General features: G+C 47.7%; 1 long non-coding RNA gene across 1 annotated transcript in view; it reads right to left on the bottom strand.

The window, feature by feature from the left end:
• LOC119383180 (uncharacterized) overlaps window positions 1-14,162 on the bottom strand; it is a 28,689-nt gene extending 14,527 nt beyond the window's left edge. Inside the window, exons 1-2 of the long non-coding RNA XR_005181618.2 lie at window positions 14,038-14,162; window positions 10,883-10,937 (exon numbers count right to left, since the gene is read on the bottom strand). This is a non-coding gene — a long non-coding RNA (uncharacterized LOC119383180). The remainder of the gene's footprint in view (window positions 1-10,882; window positions 10,938-14,037) is intronic.
• Window positions 14,163-22,664: the final 8,502 nt, after the last annotated feature.

The raw sequence follows: 22,664 nt of genomic DNA, 5'->3' as shown, positions 1-22,664 counted from the left end.
TATGTGTGCGTGCCTATATACGCAAGCAAAACTGAAAAATTTCGGGGGGGTTTGAACCCCCCCAACCCCCCCCCTTGGCTACGCCCCTGTTCGCTGCGTAGGGATAGCTGGGGGCCCGAGGAATCCGGCGGCGTCGGCGTTCAGTTTTCCTCGTTGTTTCTTAATTTGTGTGACTGACAGGAGTGAGAAATGTGTGCAAGGACACGCATGGTGTACGTGAGTGACGACGCCGAAGACTTGCTGCGTACCGGGTTGTTGCTCCGGCTAGAGAAGTACGAGCGGAAAGGTGCCGTTGTTTAGTTTGCCGAGGGACGGCAATGAGAGGGATGAATAGAAACGTGCAATACCGCGACAGGAAGCCGGCGCATTTACCTTCGATTCTAAACACGTTAGGATGTGGGAGAAACATTTTGACGCCACCGACATTATTCGAACGGGTGACTTCATAGTGAATGGAAAAAATTGTGTCTTTGCAACGCGAGAAGGCATAGTTGCGGGCCGGCGCTGTTTCTTTCGCTGCTAGCTAGGTTTTTTTAGAATAACGGAGAGCTGAGCTAGTTGGTTAGTATTCGTTCTAAAAAGAATCGTGACTTCTTTCTTGTGTCTGTGTTTGCACGCGCTGTCTTTTTAGAATAGTTTTTACGTTCTTTCCAGACTATTAAGTGACTTGCATTGTTTGTTTGCCGCTGTTAAAAAAAGTGCATTTTTTAAATTTTGATTGACTGAATGTCAACTAAGCTGTTTTTTTTTTAATTTTTATGTTGCGCTTCAGAGTTTTCCTTGTTTTTTGCATTAGCTTGCTCCCTCAATGTACTGGCCGTGCATAGAGTTTCCCTACGCTAGGAAACTGTCGCTCGTAGGTTTCTGTTTTTTGAGGTATTTTTACGATAAATGTTTTTCTGTGTTTCTCTTTCACGCGTAGCATTCTTGCTTTGTTTACTGTAAATTAGTGTCTCGACAGTGTGATGTTCTCAAATATGTCCATTGAAATAAGCAATTATAGTGAAGTATGGACGCAAACGGCAGTCGTGTTTCCTCACCATTGACACGCTTTTGGTTATTTCGCCCCGTGTTACGTTTTCTGCGTTCCGAATAACTCGAAAGCGCAACAGAGCTCTGCTTGTGAACACATGTGCTTATTTTCTCGAGAATAGCGAAACGCGGTTTCGTTACAGTTATTCAAGTCTCCCCTGTGCAGTCTTGATGAAGAAAATCATTGAATAATGCGGTGCAGACGTAGTCCATCTAAGCAGTCGAAGTAACGCACGTTGTGATTTGTGAAGGTGCCACGAGCGCGAAAATTAGAAATACGCGAGTGCCTTTGCGACGCTGCACAATGTAAAGTGCGACACACTTTCTCTCGCGCGTTGTCCACGTAACTAGAAATTGTCAAAGTTACTCGCAGAAAATGGACAAAACATGGTTACAAACTCGAAGTTAGGGCTAGATTAGGTCCTAGAGATCAGCTGGTGTTCACGCGGCACACGGACATTATACCGCGCGGAAGCTTCGTCACTCCCGATTTCAAGTGTTGCCGAAGCTCTGTGAGATAGGCTGCAGCGGAGTGAAGTTAGCTTTTCTAAACTGTAAACACAGGAATGTAGAGCTTTTCTTTTTTGTAATGCGGCCGTGTTAAACTCCCGCGACATAGACGGCCTGATTGTAAATAGTGCGAGCGGCGCTGGCTCAACTCCCGCTACGAGACTTCAGTTTGCGAGTGGGGGGGGTAAATTCTAGGTAAATATCCCATGCCTGAATAAATACTCTCGTTCTCCACTGCCTGAGGTAAGGAACCTCGCTGGAACAACATATACAGCGAATATTGCTGCGTCGGCACGACTGTATCCAACGCAGCCTGGATATTGTTTATAAAAAACTCCAAAGTAAGTTTTTCTTACACGCGTATGCGACTAACACATCGTATGTCAGGTGAAGTATGAAGTGGTAGTTCAAATATTGCGGTTTGGGTGCAGGCTAAACGATTGCCTGAAATTGGCACAGCATTCAGCCGAGCGCAGAACGCGCGCACGAATGCCCCCGCGTTGACCGCGGCGACCCTAGCGGCCGCCTCTGTCCCTGTATGAAACTGTGGGCGGAGTTTCGTGACCAGGAACGCATTGAAGGAAGGACTCTGCTTTTATCTAAACGAGGAGGGGAGCGGAGAGGAGGAGTGTAGAGGGGGTCTGCGCATGCGCAGTAAGGGTGGTCACGCCGCACACCATTACCGCATTGAACTCCGCCATAAGATCATTCGCATCTAAAAGCGTAGTGCGCCAATTGCAGCGAGAGTGTTGATAGATCGTTGGTACAGACGTATAAAGACAGTTTGCAGACATTCTTTTGATCGTTGGTAGGTTCTAGTAACAATTGTCTTTAGACTGTGAACTTAATGTTACCAGATATTTTGTAAGGGTATACTGCCTGGAGCACCTATGCCACCATTCGCATACGTACGAAGGGGTGTAGCAACGTTCCTGGATGGAATGCAGTGGTATGCTCATTGATGTTTTCGAGCAAGTTCCGCATGGCGCGATCACCGTTGCGCGACAGACGGGTCTCGATATGTCAACCACTTCGACGGGTCAGCTTTGTCCTGCAATATCCAGCCAGCTCTCTTCGATCTAGCTCGTGAGCTGCACCAGGTTCATTTGTGCCCGGCAGCCCCTCCACGGACAGCTGCGACGGTGCAGCTTTGCCCTGCACACATTGAGATTCTGAGGGGCACAAACCAACTTGTCATGTGTGGCCTGCAATTCCTGCACAGAAGGCCGCCCGGCAGACAGAAGCCGCGAGCAAAGTTTCCCGCCAAGTATCTCGAATTTCATTACGTTACCGGGAATGAGGACCACCTTCTTGCAGGTACCAGTATCTCTTGTGCCTTTCCCGCCGTTCGCGAAGATACCGGAAGAGCCCATGGCGCACATCACTGCGCTCGCCGACGCCCCAGAGCCGCTCCTGCTACTTCGAAGAAAGTTGCCCTGTCGCTAATCCCACAGGCCCTTGACGTACCAACTTCTTTCCCAAAGGAGTCTGCGCTAGAACCTCCAGCCAAGGCATCCGGTGTGCCTTCTCGGATGCTGTTCCGGCAACCTTCGCCGGGCGTGCCGCGTACGAGGCTTACTCCTCAACACAGCCGACGCCCGCCACCAGATGTGTTTGGCAGCTGTCCACAAAATCTCCCTGCGTGGCCCAGACTGACCACCGCCCTGCAGCCAGTCTCGTCCTCCACTTACAATTCTGGCAGATCCGCGAACCAAATCGCCGCGTCGCCTTGGCATACCAACAAGGTGTAGTCAGTGAGAGCCACCAGAGGAGTCATTGGCAAAGCACCAAGCCAAGCCCCAACGTTGTAGCGACCGAGCACAGCGACACAGCCAGCACCGGCGACCAGAGACATTGTCGGCAGCCCCGGGATCTCGCAGTCATGGCTGAGTGTTACGACGAAGAGCGGTATAGGGGCTCGGGCGCGCGATTGGCTAGGGCGAGGGCAGAGAAAGACAAAGTCAGAATATAACAGCTGGCCCAGCGTGCGGGCGTTGTATCTCGTTGTATCTCTTCTTTACAATATATGCGCGTGTTTGTTTGCTTGTTTCTTCATGTATCAGGCGCCCCCAAATCTGATCTACGCCCAACACCGGGAAGCGTACATCTATGCCATATTGGACCATCAAAGCAGCCACAGGCAGCCAGGATTACAGCCAGAATGCAGAGCCCCTTCGAAACCAGTCCAGGATGCAGCTGCGTAGGTGTGCGTTCTGCTTTTTGGACGTGGTGAAGATGCTTCCCCATATCTCAATATCGTAAATCATGGCGTACAGGCCATTTCGAAGCAGCCTTTGCCCTACGATGTTAAGGTAATATTTATTGTAGAGATAGGAGCAGGGGTCGGCCTGGAGTGCACGCCGCAATACTCCATTTCATAAGCTGGTGGTCTAGCCTACCCTGTTTCAGCATCTCGATGAGCAGGCAAACCTCCCACGAATCACCACTTACAGACTCGAAAGGGTAGCGCGATGAATGAGACAGGTTTGCCGCGTTCAGCAATGGCAACAGTGAAGACAAGCTGCGCCATGCCTCTTTTGCTCTGGCAGATAAGGAAGAGTCAACCCTGACAGCAATCGACATTTTCACATCACATATTGGGCCGCCTTCACGAGCATCGTACGCAAAGAGAGGGGCGAAATTCCGCTGGAAACACGCGTCAAGCTCCCAAATAAAAACTTTGCCCTGACATTTCCGCCACGCCAACCGTGACCTGGCTGAAATGGAAGTTCGGTTCATGATGCGAGTAAAGCAGGCGCGCTTCGCTAAGCTGATGCGAAACCCACCGAACACTATGCAATAATATGTCTCTAGGCGAGGACAATTCGGAGGAAGGTGAAAAAAATCGTCGCTTCATTCCTGACAGCTCAGGAGTCTAAGGACTGTGGAATACAACCCCGCGCAAGCACCTGCGCAATACAACCCGCGCTATTACGCCAGAAGCCTAGTAAAAGCTGCCACCAACCTCGCAGCCTCAAATGACGTGGTTCAGTGAAATTGTACGTGAGCAAATCTAATAGTCATTGTGTGTTCCTGAGCCAGCAATGCCGCAGCCTCGACCTATGCTGCAGTCCTCCGCCACGTTGCGCAAATACGCCGAAATGCCGAAATGTATGGCAACGCTGGCCACCGCCACCACACCGCACGTTTCTAGGCCAACTATACAGCCTAAGTAACCTTGATATAGCGCGCCACGAAATAGGGGCACGAGAAGGAACATGAGAACACGAAACAGCGCTGTAGAAACAGAAAGTGTGCACAGCCTACGACTCTAAGTAGTGGAAGTCAAGGAAGTTACCGAGTTGACTGTGTGTCTGGTATCTCGCGTTCGCTCATAATTCCTACGCGCAAACGTCCTTGTCCCATCTGTCAAATCGGAGTCGTGGAGTGCGTCTTCGCACCAAAAACAACGTCATGGTAAAAACAATATGAGCCTTTTCTCTTACAGCCCTTCATAGGAGCCCTTCAATTGTTGGAAAATCACATACTCAAATACCTGAGTGGCCAGCGAACCTTCGAGGGCATCGTTCGTGTACACCTGCATTTCTGTACACTCGCCCGTGCCGGCTTCTTCGTAAACTGTGCTGCCGCCACCACCGATATCTGACTCCTCAACGTTTCGCTTAAAAATTTAGGGGCCCTTTAATTTCACCTAACGGCGCTATGAACAATCCGTCGTGCTTTGAGAAAAAACATCTTGCGGAAAGCAGACACTGCTATTCCAAATCTTGCAGTCGTGCCGAGCAATGACTAGCGCAGCATGAAGTGGCCCATTTTTTTCGGCGCTCTCTTTTCATACAGAGGCTTGTGCTCACTTTCTTTAGGGAAGCTGGCGCCTGCTGTTTCACGTCAAACAACAAATGGCGTGATACTCTCCAATAGGCGAGAAAATCAAGAAAGGCGGTAAGATCAGACGCACCATATTCTGTCCAGCCCGGCTCCTCCAACGCCACCTGGTCAGAGTAAAATTTGTTCCGCCCCCTCTCTCCAGTCTGCTAATATTACATAGCCACACTAACGCCCACGTGAATCACACCTGGAGAAAGTGATCATGTTTCCCGTCAGGCGCTCAAGGTCATAAAGCGCGCTGGCGCAACTTTCTTTGTGCCATCCCTCCTTGTGCATCTTCCAGTGCACCTGTGACGAGAGAAGTGAAATCTTACAGGGTCGCTTAGGCGTTCGCCTAAAAGTATTCGAAGGCAGAAGCCATCTTCTTCATCTCAGTTGATGCAATGATCTTCCTCCGCGCCCCTCCGAAAGCTTTCTGCTCCTAACTTACTTTAGAAAAGCCTCCAGGATCGGAGGCATTGCGAACTTTGTGCGCCTCACCTGGTTCGGCACTGCCTCCGTGATCAGGCAAACTTTCACCAAGCGACGGTGCCATGTGATGAGTTCATCATTTCATGTCACAGTGCGTGACGTCATAGTGCCATCATGATGACGTCACAGTTATTGCCATCTGCAACGTCATTATGACGTCCTATGGTGGCGTCATCACGTGATGATGATTTTTGCATCACTCGTGTTGACGCCGACGGTCTATTTTTCTGCTTGAAAAGGCACCTGAGGGCTTTCACCGAAAAAGAAAATAAAGTGTGCGACAAATCTCAGTACCTCGACTCGTTTTCGACGGTTTCGAGAAATGTTTGCGGCAATCGATTGGTGAGGCAACAAACTGCGATATTGAGGTCAGTCCAAGATTACTTGGAAAAGTGGTTCATGACCTCTTTATATGCGTTGAATGGCACTAGTCCCTATCGTTTTGTGCGCGGAGGAGGGCGAGGAAGGCGCCAAGCGATCGCCACCGCCCTATAGTGGCTAGAAAGCCACTACAGACACGTGGAGGAGGCTGGTACGCAGCTACGGGCGCGCCACACGAAGATCGCGGTACCACGATCACGGCGCGCTGAGGAGCGAGGGGGAGGCTGAGGCAGAGACTGGCTACGTACCCACAAAACTTTCCTGTTTTCACACAGGGCTGATAAATATGTTTGCTTCTGAAATTTCGATGCGCATCTATGATCATTGAATTGACTTTTATTAGTTGTCCGGGTGGTAAGAGTGTCTTCAAGCGTGTCCTTTCATGCACGTGGCCACCGCAATGAGTTGAGAAAGCGCTCCTCCGTTCTGCAGAAGCGATTGCAGAGGCGCATGTAAAGAAGCGCGTGGTCGGGTCTGCTCTGCCAAGCCACTCAATTGATATTCATTAATTATCTTGGCAGTTAACTTGCCCTTACTTTAAGTATTTGTATGCGCTGATATTATACGTGTACAACTCGTAACGTGAACCATTACCTCTCTTTTAATATTATTTTGGCTTCTGATCGACGCACAATCATGCATTTCAACTTCCGGTTTACAAGAAGCGAACCGAGTCGCTTGTCAAGGGCCGCAAATATCGCTAGATGCAAGCGCCATAAAAAGACTATGGAATTACTCGACCAGGCCCTCAAACCCACAATTCTGCGTGGCGATGAAGTATTTACCTCAGAGCCACGCCAGTACATGAACCTGCTACGGAAAACAAAGCTTGCAGGAGCACCATATAGAACGAGCATTCACGGCGTGTTGACGTGTGATACTGGTGTATTGATATAGCGTTATGGACATATAACATCGCGTTGCAGAAAGGCAGAATAAGAATAGGCGTAACGTCATGTTAATTGCGCGACGGGAGGGTTAAAAGCTTACCAGCCATTACAAAGGTGCTCAGTCATAATGCATATTTATCATCAAGGGATAGCGAGCCAACGCCTTTGGCAGGATGGCCACCACCAGGACATCTTGGAAGGAAACGAAGAGAAACACATTGGCTTTTATCCTGAGACACTGTCGATCCCTTTGCCAGCCGTTGCAGATCGTGTGTGTGCTATGGACGTGCCATCATACTCAAGCGTTCCATTTTTCATTGCATTATTTCCATGTTTTCGTACGGATTCCATATGTTTTTAATTATAACTTCTATGTACTTGTGTTATATGTCCGCAAGAAACGTATGGATACATATTGAATTATTGTAATGGCGAACGGAACATTATAGTAGAGAGGCCCATCTGGAGATCTGGACGCCGAGGTCGAAGCGATGATCATGGAGCAGCGGTGCAACCAGCGCAAGGCCAAGGCCGAGTGGACCAACCCCGAGGTCGTCGCCAAGCGAGTTCAACAATGGTGGCAAAAAAGACCTGGGCGCCTCGTGCCCAGAAGACTCCAGAGGAGCGTGCTGTGCGACTTCCCGCAAGCTGGATGTATTACGCCAGCAAGACCGTGATGCTTGATAACTCAACAGCGTACAACTTGTTTGAAACCTCAGGGCAGTGTCATTCCCGAAGCGCGGACGCGCAAGGGCGAAAAGAATACCCCGTTACCAGTGCGACAGCCTAATGAGTTGGTAAACGTTTCAAAGACCCACAATCTCCCGCTATGACGAGGTAGCTACTGAAAATGAGCCTCGTAGGCTTTTGTAGATGCGAAACATCTTATAGCGGAGTTCAAACCGGTGGTTGTGTTGTGCGGCGTGACCACCCTTACTGCGCATGCGCATACCCTCTCCACACTCCTCCTCTCCACTCACCGTCTCCTCTCCCCGCCCACTTCCCCCTCTCCACTTTCCCACTCCCTTCCCCTCTCCCTCCCGCGCTCCACTCTTCCTCTGAAACGCGGTCTAGACATGCCGAAATTCTCTCCCGCGCAACGCCGCGATGAGCGCCAGCGCATGCGCGTCCCTTCCCCCTCTCTCTCCTCTCCTACACTGCCCCCTTCTCGCGCGCCTGTCGACTGCGTTCTCCGCTCGCCCTGTGAGAATTAACGGCCAGGCTAGAGGGAAGACAAAACGCGCGTAGCGTTCCTCTTCGCGTTTTACGACGCGAGGTCGGTAGCATGCCCAACGAACGCCAACGGAACGCGATCGTGCAAGTGCTCCTGCTTCGCATTGCCTCATGGTCCCCTTTAACGGGAAATGGTGTAATTTTTTTTTTCGTGCGGTGATAAAGCTTGGCGATTTCTTACGTAAGCTGTTTGTGGCATCTGCGTCGGAGAATTGAGTGCATGCACTGTAATGTCAGTTTCTAGTCGGTAAACACAGCCCATTTGCTCGGTCTCTGAAGTGATGTACCTGAGGACACTGCACAGAGCCGTAAGTTCTACCGCCGTGGACGCGGTGACATGTGATACCTTGAGTCGCAGAGTCATTTCTCGTGCTGGTATTTCTCGTACTGGGCACCGTGGTAGAGCCATCGGTGTAGATGTGCACGTGGGTATGCAAGGTTTCATGCAAGATTAATAGACTCAATTTTTTTTGCGCTGGATCACATAAATGTGAATTCTTCTGCAGTCGTAGAACTGTTAGACGTACGTGTGGAAGGTACAAGCACCACGGAGGAAACATCGGCTGCTCTGAAGGCGCGTAGCCCGACGTAAGCGATGCACGATGCACGCCGCCAGAATGTAGGACATTGCAACGCGGTCGGTACAACAGCTATGTTGTACGTGGTCATTCTCTCTGGCGTCTGGTGCAGGTATCGGGACAAATAGGCAAAAAGGAGGGTTAAAGCTTGAACTGAACCAAGGATCACAATGGTAGTTCTGGTAATCAACCACTCACCGACAGAGACACGCCAGTGTTTGATACTGAGTAGAAAAAACATGGCTGATCCCTCTGTCATAGGAATCGGTATAACACGAAAGTAAAAAGTGTCTTCACAGACGTAGTTGAGCGTTTGTTGTGCATTGTTTCGCTGCGGTGGCGATATAATGAATGCTATAGCAACAAGTAGTAATGTCACGCGAAGAACGGAACGGCAAGCAGCTCGAAACTTGCAATGCGCTGCTGAAGCAGAAAGGACGCAGGGAACGAACATACACATGATGAGCGCGAAACTGTCACAGTTGTAACTTATTTTTGTCTGAGCAGCGCGCTCTTTCGCAAAAGCGGCCGTTCAGCGAAGTGACCTTGGCGCCCTCAAAGCAAACTTGCGACGAGGGCCCAAGACGTACAAACCACCGCGATCAAGAGAGAAGCGCGCGCACGAGCGACCACGCCCTGTAGAGGCGCGCACTCATAGCGTCGCGCGGGGCGTCGATCTTTTAAGCGCGCTCTTCGAGCTGGTCGCGCCATCTCGCTAGTGATAACAAAAACACCCTGATACCCCGATCTCGGAGTACCGCCACCGGCAAATGGTGTATATAAATAGCACGCCGTTAGTATTACGAAGATGGTGCCGTCTGTGGCGGAGTCGTTTCGCGATAGGCGCTGGGGATCGAGGGGTCGCAAGTTCGACTCCCGGTGACAGAACATCTTCTTCCAGTTTTTTTCTTTTCTATATGTTATTAGTTAGTATTTGTTATTCACAACGTCATATCCGTGACGGAAATGCGTCAGTGGAGCCGTGGTGGACCCCGGCATAAAACACTTTCGTGTTAAAAATATCTAATAATGGCGCCACGTCAGATGAGCCCTAGAATTAGCGGTTCTCGAAACATTGCTTAATAGAAGTGCAGAATCTCACTAGGCCTCACACAGTCTGAATTCATAAGGAGTGGGTGATTTAAAGCCGGCACTCTATTCCAAAGGGCTTAGCCTTAACGCCTAACCATGATTGGGCACAATATACACAAAGTGTGCAGCAATGTTAGTGTACATATTGCCTGGCAGATGAGTCGTGGGTACTTCAATTAAAAAATTATCCCTAAATAATCTGCACTTGTAGGAGTGCGGGCCGCTTCCATCCCTTTAAGGAGTAGGCCTAAACGCGAGTTTACAGGTGGCTCTAAAAAGGCCTCTATTCCATCTTAAGCTGTTACCGTACTGCGCAGCTCTGGAACTTTTTTACCTTTTCTCATGCTGCGTAGTATGCGCATGAGCAAGCTGTGACATGTGACGGAGCGTAATCGAAAAGCGTAGCGATTTGGGATAGTTGGTACAGCTTTATCTTCAAACAACGCACGCACACGAAGACACAGTAGAACATTTGAGAACGTTTATTGGAACATTTGAAATATATGTTTTTTTTTCTTAGCAAATTTCGGTATTCGCAATACACCAGAAAAGCTCGAAATACGCCACCACTAACTAGTTCGGGAATTTAAAACAGCTGGAGTCTTCGGCAGCAGCGGACGAAAAAGACGCACAAAATAGCGCAAAATATAACGGCACAAGGCACTCGAGCCTCATGCACTCATACCAGACGTGAAGTTGAACTACTTGCCGAATTGGCAGTTGCGGTAATCATGACGGCAGTAAGAGGCTGACTAATGTGTTCTGTGGTTCCCAGCATGTTTTTCGTCCAGATTTCTCCATAAAAAGATGAACCATAATTCCCTTGTCGCTTCTACATCAACTTACCTCGCAATTACTGGCGTAAACATTCATCCCGGGGAAATTTCCAGACCACAGGTTCCTATAACAAAAGAATTTCTTGAATAGAAGTGCTAACAATTCATTTTCTTATCAGATGAGAATTCGAATAAAAATCGCAGTTTTCCGGCAAGGGCGAAGCTATGAATTCGATAGTGATATTTGGGAGGTTGTTCGATGTGACTAGCAGCTAACACTTGTGGATCCAATCTCGCGCAACTGAAGACAGAGCTGGTTTAAGGGAGTACGGCCGCTGCAGGTAACCAAGCGGTTTTCAAGCTGTCAGTCCTCTAAACGCGTTAGCACAGCAAGTTTACGAACCGTCTCCTGATGTCGGTCCTCGAGTTGATCCTTGAGCGACGCAGCTTCCACACTCCCCCACTGACGCCCGTTCGCGCGACGAAAGAAGGCCGGTTCGTTTTCTCTCTGCTTGTAGAGCAATCGAGTGCAGGCCTCGCACGCTGGTCGATGTTATATCAGGCATCCTTCGCGCATTCATAGCTCGCGCGTACAGCATACGAGGCGCCGGGCAATGTTATAGATTTGTCATTTATACTGAACATGACGGGGTGATGGCAATGAATAAACCAGCGAAGAGTGTTCTTGTAATAGATATAGCAATGAACTCCCTTATGCATTGTGCATGCACGGTTCGGATTAGCAAAAAAAAAAAACAGCTTTTTAAGTTTAGGGCAGAGTGGGCGATTTTACATGATGAAGCATTCGGACGCCGACTCGATGAGTAAGCTGTGTAAAGTTAATCTACAAAATGAATTTTCACTGACGGTATAGAAACTTGGGGTGAACAATGAGAGGGTGAGTGTCTTACTGACTGGGCTGCACACCCACACGAGTGAAATGAGAGTATACCTAAACAAATTGAATGCAGTGTACCAGCAATGTAAAAAAAAAAGGTAAGACGGGACAGTTTTTACGAAGTGCTAGTTCAATCATCTTGCAAGGGTAGAGCGAAGGCCCTATCTTCGGCAATATGTAAAACAGACCTGCAGCATTCTACACAAAAGTAATATTCCGGCACTGGAAATTTTCACACCCCGTATGTGTCGGCAATCGCAGTATGGTCTTTTCGCTGGACCATTCCAGACCATGACGAACGCTTGAAAAAAGAAGAAACACACCTTGCTGATGTCAGCATAGATATAATGTACATTTGCTCAGTCATATTTCACCGTTTGTCGACTCAAACATGAATGCGCAGAATGCGCAGGTGGCACATTCTTGTATTGCTGCGTAACGGTTTTCGTGTTGAGCTACTGATCATGTTTGAGGGAAGCAAGTATTAATGGTTAATGTGATCATCTGATATCAGAAATTCAATAGAACGAGGCTGAGCTACGGATCTTTGCATTTAAACAAACTTGCTAGCTACCGAGCCTGTCGCAATGAAACGACATATTGTACCTAAAGGAGGAAACAACTTGCAAGGGTACTGCCACGGTGCATCCTAAAGTTACTGCGGAATATTGAAAACAGAGCAACCGGTCTATTCTAGGATGAGCAACAATATGGTGGACACGGCATGAGAGCTGTAGCTTGAGAATTTAAAATGAAAGAAGAGAAAAACATTCCGCAGATCCCACGCGTTGTCGGAATCGTTTTGTGCGAAGCAGTCAGCAAGTACTTCTATGCTGAATTTTAGGGCATTGAGCCAAGCGTTACAAGGTGGTCAACATGTTTTGGTATGTGTAGTAGCTCTGCGCACATCGTGGGCTTACTAGGCACGTCGACAACAATGGCGTTTAAAGGGTAACTTATGGTGCGGAGTAAAGTTAGCCCTAACGTTAAAGTACATACGTTAGTATTGTTGAACTAAGCACACTGAGTGCTGCAATCAGGTGAAAATCATACGTAACATTCGTTAATATACTCACCCGAGGTCGAGCAATGCTTCAATATAGCTTTCTGGATCGTAGGAATATAAATGTAAAGTTCATTACCCTGCTATAATAGCAGAGCCCACACTGGACCAAAAAAAGAATATAGTTTCATCTTGAAGATTACCCCATGGTTCGTTTAGACTAGACCTCTCGTCGTGGTTGCTTAGCAGTATTTATTACTTCAAAAACTCTTCATTGGGGTAAAATTATGTATCGAGTAATGCATTCAGTCAGTTACTTTTGAGATTCAGATGACTGTCTTCCGGGAAGCCTTCTCTTTTCATAGGTCAAAGAATATTTTCCAGCAGGTGTTCAGAATTGCAGTGTTCTAGGTTCCGTAACATCCTCGTGCAGGAAAGAAATTATATTGACGGGAGACTAATTCTTATCACACTTCATTGGATTTTTAGAACCTATATGAGTGGAAAGCGTTAATACGATTGGCCGGCCAAGAATAATTTATCATATATTAACACAAGAGCATCTAAGTTGGTTTGCAACTAGCCTCCTTCCTCAATAGAAGTTACTTGTAGTCCTAGCCTCTCTATGTCTACACGGTATGTTTTTGCGGAGGTACAAGTAATGAACATTTTTCTTTATTGTTTGAGATTCTATGCCTGTTGGCTTCACTAAGGAGACACTGTACTACTAATGTAAAATTTAGTGCATTTGAAAAGTTCTTCACTGCGGCGAACTGCAGTTGACGAACCGGATTGATGAAAATACTGTGAATTTAAGTTATAATATAAAAGACTCGTTTAGTAACTCTGGAGCATTTGAAGCTAATAAAGTCGCTTAACAAGGCAGTATAAACATTATATATCAACTCCCATGACTCAGTAAGCTGTATTCAAATGTTGCATGTCCCCGGAAGAATACTCCAACGAATGGCACGTTTGATGTTCATATCACCACACCGTAGCCTGCATTTCGTTACAATAAAACTGACGTTTGTGCTCTAATATGAGTGTCAGGCCATAAGTCATACGTTCAACGCCAGTGAAGTCAACGTGCTTGGTAAGCGCACTATATGTGCGTAGCTACTCCATTTACAAAAAACACATCGATCCACCTCGCATCACACAAACCCCCCGATGCCCACATAGGAACCAATTCTCCCAATGCGTGGGATATGCCGATTTCTTTTTTGATATGAAGCTATGCGCCAATGAAAAACAGATTATCATAGTATATAAAACGAAACTTCTGTGTTTTTTCATGAAAAATCTTCGGCTAAATACTTACTGCAAGGCGATACTTAAAAATGAAAAGCGCAATAGAGCCTTCATAGTCAAAACTAATGGTAGTTTCAATGCAGTTGTCAGCTACTGTGTGCTTCAGACATCAGTTTGATTGCACCACCTGCAAAAACATTTGTGCACTGTGAGGGAAATGAGTTCGAAAACCTGTACATCATACGTTTAACTTTGGTGACACATAGGCTGTCGCAGTTATGTTTGTACGAGCGTAAAGAAAAGAGAGTTGAAATTTGCACAATAGTGTTCGGTCATGTATTCGCATTCTAACACTCTGGAACGCTCAGAGCATCCATCCATTCATCTATAACAAAACGCTGTAGTCTACTGAAGTACTTGGATGGTGAGAGCAAAACTTTCCATACACGTTGTTTAATATCCACACTGCCACTTCTATGTCATGAGGCGTCGCTCAGTTTTCGTTTTTTAACAGTGAAATGCTTTTAGCTTCTATGTAGGCGGCATTCAAGTGACCTTCAGAGTAACGAAGAGAAATAAATAAAAAGAGAGACAAAGAAAGAAATAGAAAAAACCTATACAAAAAAGAGACACAAGAAGTAGAGAGACACAGAAAGAAAGAACCGAAAGAAAAGAATAAACAGAAACAAGGAGGGCAACCCAGATGCGCTCTTCCTTCAGGCATGCCACCACTAGTGCGAAGCAGTCGTAATTTTTCCTTAATGTTCGTTCATAACATCACTGATCCTAACTCTTATAATACGCTAGTTTTATTTGCGATTTCTAATAGCGACGTTTGAAACGCAGATACAGCATACAATACTCTTGATCGTCCTTTTTTCACGCTGAGACGGGATGTCTATGATGGTGCGCCTCCGAGAGATGGCGTCACGCTTGCTCTCCAAGCCGCGCGGATAGTGTCTTCTCGTGACAAGACTTAGAACGAAGTTTTAGTTCAAAACAAGTTCATTCCGCCTTAGTTCGGCTCATTTTAGCGCATTACGGCTTTCAAGCCTGCGTCGCGTCTTGGGAACATAAGCTAGGCGAAGCCAGTGTGTTATCTCGTACATTACAGGAAACAATCGCGTCCACATAACGCCAAGATTTCTCTCGAAACCAGCAGCACTGATAAACACAGGAATGCAAAAAGGAACTATGTTATGGTTTGCACTTTTGTCGGTCCTCATTACTGCCCTACAATTCACGTACTAACGAGCACCCGAATTGAACCTAATGGGCATGATGTCATTCGCCTAAAGACGAGCAAGAATACATATCCCACTATACGAGCGCACAAAAAACTCACATTCACAATCCTGGCGTTATGATCAGCAAAAAAGATTACACCATCTCTCGCTAAAGGGAACCATGTATAGATGCGAAGAAGCGGGGAGATCGTCAGCTTGAGCGGGAGATGGTATAATTTTTTAAAGACGATAGTATTTCTTGGGGAACTTCAACGCAGAAATTTTGGTCTGTTTGTCTTTCTGTTTGCCTGTCTGTCACACGATTCAGACACGCGGCCAAAGTTTAACCACTTGCTCAACGCCCAGCCATCTTGAACTGTTGGCTAAGTTGATACTTGTGAACATGGTCGATCAAAAAGGAAATATTATGCATATCTCAGGCGCGATATCTATAAATAATAATTAGGTGGTTTGTTTCTTGTAGAAGAAAATACATAGATACATAATTGTAAAGCCCTAGCGTTTCTTAGGCTGCGCGGAAAATGCGGTTGCGCTGAAAATGCGCCGCTAGGCACAAAAGAGCCCACTGCCGACAATATGGTGCTGCCACGGGTTTCCTGACGTATTGCAAGATGGCGTCCATATCTCACGCAGCGCCTCATCTATCGTTTTTCGACGACATTTGCAGCAAAGCACGCATTTTTTTTGCGTTCTCGAGCCTCTGCCTCCTCTGGCGTAGAATCAGCAGTGTCTTCCAGTCTCCATCCAGCTCCCGCTGCGTGGAACTGCCGGCGTCCGTGGTATTCGACTCCCGCAAAGTCGCGAGATCATGTGCGCCTGCCTCTCTGCAGTCGATGCCATTGGTGTCGTCCTGGGATTCTTCAGCGAGGGAAGGGGAGCACGAGCGCCCCGCGTCTAGAGCCACAGAAGCACAGGCGGCCATCGGCCGCTCGTGCCACGTCAACATGCCGGAGGCGTCGCTGCTGCCTACTCGTCGTAGGAGAGAATGAGGAGCGCGAGAGGGGTAGTGGAGGGAGGGCGAGGAGTGAGAGAAGGGAGTGGAGAGGAGGTTGTGGAGAGGGTTTGCGCATGCGCAGTAAGGGTGGTCACGCCGCACACCACCACCACCGGATTGAACTCCGCCATAAGATGCTTCGCATCTGAATTAAAATGTCGTGCACGCAGCACGTTGCGTTTACGCATTTTCGAGGCTAAAGCAAAACTGAGTTGCAACGTGACCCGTGGGCGTTATTGCAGACAGCGCACGACACCAAGCGAATCATCTCGGCTCACTGAAGGTTTCGAACCGCCAGGTTTTTTCGTTTTTGCGAGATAAGGCATGCGCGCAGCTTTTCCCGACATATAGGCATCGGGCTCTGGCCAGGCGGCACTGCGAAAAAACCGCCACTAGCGCCCTCATCGCGGCTCTGGCCCTAACTGGGTAGTGCAAAGAGAGCCGTTAGCAAACGAATCTGCATAGGCCACAACAGACCCCCATCTTTCGTTTATGTTAAGGCAGGGTTTCCTGAAAATCAGGGACCTGAAAAGCTTCTTTCGACAATCCGCGCTTAAGAAAACTACACAGCTCATCAAAGCGAACAGCGGGAACGATACAAAGAATATTTCGGTTATTTCGACGCGCTGCAACTCGCAAGTACAAACAAGCATCGCACGACAACAAGTTCGACGCAAGCCCTCTGATATCTGTTCTCTAGAGCCTAAATGCGTTAAACTTGGATATATGCATAATGGCGACGATGGCACATGCTACTGCATAATGGCACCCAGAAGTCAAATTTCGTATGCCTCACAACCTAAAGCGAAGCAGAGATACGTGACGGCGGCCGATAAAGCCGTGTCGTCATCGCAGCTTTATTCAGATGCCGACGAAGCGAAGCGGTAGCGGCTGCCGCGTCCACCCAGATCAAGAGCCCGAGCTTTCTAACTACCTCGCGGCTCGCGCATCTCGGGCCACGCGGCTCTCCTCTTCTTTTGCCGCGCCTGCCATGGTGCAACGTAGGCCCTCCTCCTAGCGTGTTGCGCGATTGAAAGTACAGATACAAGCGAGAATGGAAAACAGTACATATGTACAGACGAGTCCACTGTTAAATGGAACACTTGCGTGCAGGACATGCTTGGAATTCGCCCTCCTGTAAAAACATAGTGGCTTAAATTTGCATAAAACCACTGGTCGCTGAGAGTTCTGCCTCCTTTTGACAGACTTGTGCAGTGCATGAACAATGTTTCCCTGTTCACTTGTTAGGGGGCCAGCGAAATGAAAGGTGCTCATTGGAGTGTTCCCTTTAACAGTGTACCGTACTGTACATGTGCGGCTGGTCGTAAAGTGTCCGTTAACAGGTCCAGAAAGAAACCGTGTTCAGGCGAACGAGCCGTGAAACTACCCTGGAGGCCGCGGCTGATAGTGTCATTGTAGACGTGTGGCTCGAGGAACAGTGGGGCAGGAACGACTGCAAGCAGGCCATGCACTCCACTACACTGAGCTGCGCAGTCTTGAGCTGCCTGTATCCCCGCATACAGCGCGGCAGAACTCTCCTTGTGGGCTCCAGTGCGACGCGCGCTGGACCAGACCGGTAACACGTCGACGGAAAGTGCTGCAGACGCGAACAGACCTGACGACAACGATGACGACGCCGTCGGATGTCTCCCGACGCTGGCACGGAGAAGCCAGAAGCACTGCATTCTGTAGTTTTCATTGTCGAGCGCTGGTGTGCGGGTCCAGCCGAGGACAGGAGCCGATTGGTAGGCGGTCGGTGAAGGCGATTGTCATGACCAGCGTCCTGGTAAGTTTGAGACAGTTCAGGCACCGCGTCTCTATCTCTTGAAGGGCGCTGATCGCCGGTGCCGAACTGATCGGGGCTGCCCTCTGAGCTGCCCGGCAGAAGGTTGGCAGCCGGAGAATTTGAGTGGAAAGGGGAAGGGCAGGATTCGATCGCACCGACTGCCTCGCCCTTACCGGCGTACGGGCACCAAAGCTCCGCGTCATGCTGAAGGTCTTCGGCCTCGAGATCGGTAGCAGTAGATGCAGAATGCAGTGAACGCAGCCCGTCTTCACGGAGTGGACAGTCAGATGACATAGATGGCGATGTCTCTGGAATCGGTGGACGAGCAGAATCCGACACGTTATCCGCGATATGGTGCACGGCGTACGGCATGGTAGCCGGCGTGGAGTCTGCGGGCTCCACGCCGGCTACCATGCCGCGGGTCTCGATATGCAGAAACACGCGGAAATTTCAGGCCTGTGTGATGGAACATGGGCCGCGGACTCCGGAGTAGTGCATCTCTCGGTAGGCGTGCCGGTGTATGGACGATTATGGCCTTCCTCGTGGTGGTGGCTGGGCACAGCACGACAGGCGCTCGAGACCAAGCGGGAGGTAGACTCGGTCGAGATCAGCGGTGGCGACAAGGCAGGTATTATGCGGGCGGTCTCCTGACAGGGGCAACGCTTGCCGCCGTAGAACTGCAGGATTGCGTCCCGTAGCTCGTCGTAAGGACGCGGGCCCGTCCAGAATTAGGTGACGCGGAGTTTGAGGTAAGGTAGGTAAACTTACTCGAGTACCTCTTTTTTTTTATTGATGTGATATATAAGGAGATGTTGGCGCACAATTATGGCGCCGGCTACTCCTTAGCCCTTGAGTGAAACTTGAACACATATCTTAAAGTAAAACATACAAGGCAGTTCATGTAAAGTAGAACACTCGGGCACACATATGCAAAAACACACTTATAGGCACATATCACAACAAAATGATAAAGAAATGTTCCAAAGACAGCGAATGAAGTCTCTGATAATGTCCGTCGTTAATATTTGGTCCGACCAGCACACAACAGCAGAGCACACGTCTGGTCTTTAAGAAGATGTATTCGCTCGTGAGTACATAACAGTCGATACGTTATTCACTTCAGCACACACATATGATGGGTGTGATATGAGACTGCGCATAATAAGTATGACATGTGTTATACAAATGAAAGTTCGGTATTTCTTAGTACCTGTCAGCAATGCCGCTGTCTTGTAAGAAACGTGTTAACGCTTTTAAAGCTTGCGTCTGTAAAACTCTAGTTGGCCACGGGCCCAGAAGTTTCCTCAAGCTAAACGGTCTGCGGTCTAATGCCAACAGTTCCGATTTAAGACGGCGTCGTTGCGTGTCATGATGTGGACAGTCTATGAGAAGGTGACATGCGTCTTCATCTATAAATCCACATTCGCATTCGGGAGTTTCAGTTCTACCAGTTCTGTGCAAAAAATGTTTTGTGTATGCGGTGCCTAGCCTCAATCGGTGAATAAGAGTTTCCATACTTCTATGTAATGCTATCGTAATTTTGAATTCAATGAATGGATCGATGTGATATAAATCACAGCTCTTTGTACTTTGGTCAAACCAAGCAGTTTTGTTCATCCTGAAAGTTGTAGCCTTTATAAGACCACACAATTCATTTTTCGAAATTGGTAAAGAAATAGTAACATCTTTACGATGTGCTTGTCGTGCCGCTTCATCGGCAGCTGTGTTTCCAGGAATGTTGCAATGGCCAGGTATCCATTGGAATTTGATTTCATGTTGTGCCTTGCTTGCTTTGGTGAGCTCTTTCAGCGTTTCGTATATCATGCTATCACTAATTACCGTGGTGTTTGTACTCGAGAGTGACCTTAATGCGGCCTGTGAGTCGCTGAAAAGTACCCATTTTCTCGCGTCTGCTGCCGAGTTTATAAACCTTTATAGCATACAGAATAGCGAAAAGCTCTGCTGTATTAGATGACGTTGTACGACATACTTTAAATGATTCCTGAATATTGGAGCTGTGGTATGATAAATGCCGATGTTGGAAGACGTTGTGATACTTGAGCCATCTGTGTAAAACCTGTATGTACCCTGGATACCGCATGTGTATCTGATAAGCGCTAGTTGTTGAGCAGCTTGGATGAACATGTCTCTCTTTCTGATAATGCCATCTACTGAGAATTCAATGCTCGGTATTGCAAGTAGCCATGGAGGATAGTCCATTTCAGAGCTCCAAATTTCATTTCATGGTATATATGTACATTACTCTGTATTTCTGCATGAGCATTGCTTTTATCCCTTCGTAAAATCTCCAGTGCCAATGGGTGGTCCTTGTGTGCGTCTGTAAGCGAAAAAAATGGCGGCATGTTTTTGATTGTTCTCATGATTGGAAAGGGTGCTTGTCGAGTCTCAGCTATGACCAAGGCTGCTGTAAGTCGCTCGCGGAACACCTAGGCAGACGCGCAGTCCCCTAGCTAATAGTCTTTGAAGTCGCTCCCTCTGAAGTGCGCGAAAGGCCATGTAAGACTGCTGCAGAATATGCAACTTTTTGTCGTATTAACGCATTGTGAACAGCGAGCATGGATGATACAGATCCGGCCCCATGATGTCCCAGCAATTCTGCGGAGTATATTCACTAGCATATTCACCTCGTTTTCTGAGTTTCTTTATGTGAGGTGCCCATGATAGCTGCCTATCAAGTATTACTCCGAGAAAACCGATGCTGTGTCCACAGTCATTAGTTGGTTCGCCTTCTAAATTGAGATTGAAGTTTTTTTAAACTTCTTACGGGTGAAGGGCAATACAGCTGTCTTTTGCGTGCGACAGAACCATTCCTCTTTCTTTTAAAAAGTTGTTAATAATATTTATGCCGTCTTGCAATGCAATCTGAATCAACCGTACATCCGTGCCCAGATGCCCAAATGCACACATCATCTGCATATAAAGAGTATTTCAACCTAGAAGGCAGTCTTTTAGCTAAATCAGCCATAACACAGTTGAAAAGAAAAGGGCTGAGTACGCTTCCTTGTGGCACTCCCTGTCTCACGTCGTGTTCTGCACTCTTTCCTTCGCTCGTCTGAATGAATATTTTGCAACCGGATAAAAATTTAGATATCCACCGCAAAGACCTGCCGGACAGTCCGAGTTCCAACATACTCAGCAGAACATGAGTGTGACTGACTGTGTCAAATGCCTTTTGATGTCTAAGAACACTGCGACCGTCAAACTACCACAGGCGTGTTCATGCTCCACATACGTTACTATGTCCAGTATTGCATCCATTGTGCATCTCTGTTTCCTAAACCTGTTAAGTAGTTGGAGAATACACCGGTTCTGTTGCACCACCCTGAAGTCATTGCATCAATCATTTTTTCCATTACTTTACATAAACAACTTGTCAGACTAATTGGGCGGAAAGGTTCAAGGCTCAAGGGCGTCTTAGCCGGTTTTAAGATCGGAATGATGCGAGCAAACCTTCCAAGACTTCGGGTACAGTTTCTTGCATCCATAGATTATTGTAAATATCTAATAGAATGGTTGTGCCTGTCGGCCCAAGGTTCTTAGCATGTGTACGTAATGCCGTCGGATCCAGAGGCCGATTTTTGACGACATGATGCTATAGCACATTGCAGCTCACTTAACGTAAATAGAGGGTCTAGTTGAGGATGCTGGGCCCAATAGCAAGCATTAATTTTCTGGCTGGCTAACGCGACAGAATGATCAAATAAGGCACAGTGTGATGCGGCGGGCCTACTGATAAGTTGACAAAATTCATCTGCTACCACAACTTTCCCGTTTGTCCAAGGCTACAGCAAGCGCACGAAATGGGAAGCTCTGTGATACAGGGCCACTAAATGCTCGAATTACCAGCCAAATTCTTGGAACAGGTGTGTGGGGAGAGCGTTCCACAAAAATTACGCCAGCGTCGTTTACCTAAATTTTCTAGTCGTCGGCGCATTACACTGTGGATTTTCTGTGCATTTTTGTATGCTTCTAAACTTCCGCTGCGTCGATATGCCCTTTCGGAACGTCGTCTTAGTTGTTCATACTCTCCGTCGACTGCAGCATAGTCTTTTGGAATCGGGACTTTTTTTGTACATTTATTCGCATTATCTTGCAAAAATTCAGTAAAGCTTTCAACTGTCGTAAGTTCACTATTTTGGTTTGTTAGGCGGTACCGAAAAGCTTTCCAGTTCGTCAGTTTGCTGTAGCGCCTGATGTCGTCATTTCGCAAGTAGGGGTGACTTATAAGGATGGGAAAATGGTCACTCCCACGTGTTTCTACATCCGTTGTCCATCCCACACCATTCACTAGATCTTGGGAACACATGGTAACATCTATGCAACTCGAGTAATTATGTCCACGGAGAAAAGTTGGGGAGCCGTCATTTAAAATTGTCAAATTGCATTTGTCTGCGGCACACTCAACAACGTTCCCACGTGCATCACATCGATCACTGCCCCAGATTATGTTGTGTGCATTAAAGTCTCCACAAACAAATGTATATGAATTTGAAATATTGAAGATATTTGTGAGCTCTTCCACCGAAATGCGGCTTGAAGGTTGTAGGTAAAAATTAATCACTGTTATGCACTGCTCACCAAAGGATACCTTACAAGCGACGAATTCCGGGAAGTCCGAATCACTTGAGTGAACTTGGTGAGAAGGTAGG

The sequence above is a fragment of the Rhipicephalus sanguineus genome, chromosome 2 (assembly GCF_013339695.2).
Source record: "Rhipicephalus sanguineus isolate Rsan-2018 chromosome 2, BIME_Rsan_1.4, whole genome shotgun sequence".
Taxonomy (NCBI): Eukaryota; Metazoa; Arthropoda; class Arachnida; order Ixodida; family Ixodidae; genus Rhipicephalus; species Rhipicephalus sanguineus.
The sequence above is the reverse complement of the archived record's forward strand: the minus strand, read 5'-3'. Positions and strand labels throughout refer to the sequence as shown.